This window comes from Perkinsus marinus, assembly GCF_000006405.1.
Source record: "Perkinsus marinus ATCC 50983 genomic scaffold scf_1104296975032, whole genome shotgun sequence".
Lineage (NCBI taxonomy): Eukaryota > Perkinsozoa > Perkinsida > Perkinsidae > Perkinsus > Perkinsus marinus.
Genome location: NW_003200902.1, coordinates 1 through 3,122, shown reverse-complemented (window position 1 = coordinate 3,122; position 3,122 = coordinate 1). Strand labels below are relative to the sequence as shown.

General features: G+C 48.6%; 2 non-coding genes across 2 annotated transcripts; both read left to right on the top strand.

Annotated features, from left to right (window-relative positions):
- The first annotated feature begins 2,795 nt into the window (after nucleotides 1-2,795).
- On the top strand, nucleotides 2,796-2,875 carry Pmar_PMAR024420. Its single transcript has one exon. It is a non-coding gene; the product is annotated as a tRNA-Leu (tRNA).
- A 121-nt stretch (nucleotides 2,876-2,996) lies between these two features.
- Pmar_PMAR024419 lies at nucleotides 2,997-3,076 on the top strand. Its single transcript has one exon. It is a non-coding gene; the product is annotated as a tRNA-Leu (tRNA).
- Nucleotides 3,077-3,122: the final 46 nt, after the last annotated feature.

Genomic DNA, 3,122 nt, shown 5'->3' with positions numbered 1-3,122 from the left:
CTATTTCGAAAAGTTGCGCACAATGGAACCACTGAAACCCCGGCACCTGCTCATCCGCGCCCCTAGATTCGTCGCCCCTAAGGTACTCAATCCGCCCCTAAATTGCCCAATCCGCCCCTAAATGACTCGTACCGGCCCCTAACTTTTCAAGCTACCCGAGCGTCCCTGAAGCTTCACTGCAAGCATGTCACGTGGCTTTGTTGACTGCCATGACATCTTGAGGAAAACTCATGTGCATCACGCTTGACCTTGGCCGTCTGAAAGATACATGTTCGAACTTGACCAGCCACTGGCTTGAACGTTTCGAAACCTTGGCCGACGCAATGATCAATCTAGTTTCACATCGTTGTGTTGAGCCGTGCTATCTACTGACTTTGCCCGTCTCAAAGATACATGTTCGAACCTGACCAACCACTGGCTTGAATGTTTCGAAACCTTGGCCGACGCAATGATCAATCTAATTTCACATCGTTGTGTTGAGCCGTGCTATCTACTGATCTTGGCCGGCGGCCAATGGCCGCCCTGAACACGTACTGAGCGTACTGAGCTCCACCACGTAACTACATTTATTAGCTAAGCACACTGGTATGGGTCACTGAGACAGAAACTGTGCCATGTATGTCAGTCTCAGAGAAGCTGTAACGATAGCGGATGACTCATCCAACTTTAGAACGCATGTGGCATATTTGAGCAATTTAGGGGCGGATTGAGTAATTTAGGGGCGGGGCGAAGAATCCGGATTTGTGAACCTATGCTATATGCGATAACTATTAGAGTTATTAGGCTACTTAGTAGCCGCTACTAGGGATATTGAATTTGCGGTGTGGATTATGCTCAGAAATAGTATTTGGATAATCTTCTTCTGAATTACCGAAGAACAATCTCGAGGGTTCGTCGAGGCTCGAGGCAAACGCGCAATCTGACCGAACCCGGGGAATACCATCCTTCCGACCCGGGGAATCGGCATCTGCAGAATATCTGGCTGTCGCCGCAATTGGCAGCGTGCCACAGCGAAGCGATTCGCCTCGGGCGAACAGCAAGGTCGTGCGCGGATATTCAGTATCTCGCTGATAGAGTCTATCCGAGTCAGATAATCAGACAGCCTCCCAGTGCCTGTGGCTATCAACTGAGCGGTCTAGCCTCGACCCTTACTTTTCTTCTCGTGGAAGTGCTTTGCTAAAGGCATCCTGAATTGTTACAATAATATGATAGGTGCTGTAGACCCTATAAGTAACTCTCAATGCTGACGTAGAAGAGCATTTTAATGAATTTCGAATTTCGAGGTGGATCGATTTCTCGAATCGAATCGATTCGTCTGCCCGCCGCAGCATCCTCGATTGATTAGCACCGAACCATCGATCGATTTTCGATATCTCGATCCAATCGAGCCTCGGTCCGATGTATGACCCGAAACCTTCCTCAAACATCTGGAGATCTTCGATAGCAGCTGTATTACATACCAAGAGCACCACTCGGAAGAAAATGTTTGGAAGCAGGAAGTGCGAGGGAGATGGAAAAGACTTAGTAAACTGAAGTACAGGACTTCACGCGTTGTAAACGCGGTGAAAATGGGCGACAAATCAAACTTCAAGTTACCTCGCAGACGTAGCAAGATCGTCCTCAACTAGAGCGGGAGAATAAGATCATATCTAGTTCTAGGACAATAAAAAAATAGTCGCTGTCGAGTAGGGACTCCCTACTAGGGAGGCTAAAGCAGTCGGAAGAATTTAGCTATAAATCTTACATGCAAAATGCAGTAACAACGCAACATGCGCTTTTACTAGCCAAGCCCTGGCCGACTAAACGAGTCGACCAGTAGTCGAACAGGCCGAAGGCCTGGCCGACCCCTTCGTTAGCCTAAGGGCCAGTCCGAAAGGGCGTGGGTTCGAACCCCACAGCTGTCAGTCTATATACCTGACTGGTGTGTGAAGGTTCTGTAAGGGAGCAAGTTCAACGACTGCACAACGCAATGGGGGAAATGGCGCTCGCCGCATTTACCTTTGCATATGTGGCACCAGTTTGGGTAGTTACGTGCTTCGGAAGCGCGACGAACTCGCGCTCCGGGCATAGAGAATTTCACGTTGGTAACAGATTGTCGAATAAAAAGAGTCCATGGAGTTATGTGCAGCGATTCTGTTTCAACTACGGTATGAACAATTTTTTTTTCTTTAGTGGTACAGGGGCCCTCGACTAGTCGTAGCAGTACTACGGTAGTACGTCACGGTGGCGTACGAGTTAAGCCAAGTCACTAGTGTAAACCACTCAAGACTTGGCAGTGAATCATTCACAAGGCACAAAATATACGACTAGTCGAGAGCGTCAGGGAGCCGTTTCACAGCAAGAGGCAGTTGCCAACAGCTAACCCTGACAAACACCCCAACCGCTGTACTACTAATTGACGTTGGAGAAGGAGTTGATATATTGAGAACCCAGACCTTTTCAGAAGCGAGGTAGTGCAAGATCAAAACCTTCTGATCGATATTGCGCCATCGCACCTCGCAGAAACCGTTCAACCCATTTTTGTGTCCTCTGGTTTGGCAGAGCGATGCATCACCTCGGCTATGAATCCTAAAGCATTCATCGACAGTTTGGCCGAGTGGTCCAAGGCGCTGGCTTTAGGCGTCAGTCTTATATTAAGAACCGAGACCCTTTCAGAAGCGAGGTAGTGCAAGACCAAAACCTTTTGATCGATATTGTGCCATCGCACCTCGCAGAATCCGTTCAATCCATTTTTTGTGTCCTCTGGTTTGGCAGAGCGATGCATCACCTCGGCTATGAATCTTGAAGCACTCATCGACAGTTTGGCCGAGTGGTCTAAGGCGCTGGCTTCAGGCGTCAGTCCGCAAGGGCGTGGATTCGAATCCCACAGCTGTAAGAAATTTCTCTTCGTGTGATTTGATGAAGAACGCATTCCGCGGAAACGGTTCGAAACCGTTTTTGTGTCATGTCCTATAGTGTAACGCATCTTCTCCGCTATGATTTTTACAGCTCTCATCGATAGTTTGGCCGAGTGGTCTAAGGCGCTGGCTTAAGGCCCCAGTCCGAAAGGGCGTGTGTTCGAACCCCATAGCTGTCAGTCTATATACATGACTGGTGTTATATTGAGAACCCAGACCTTTTCA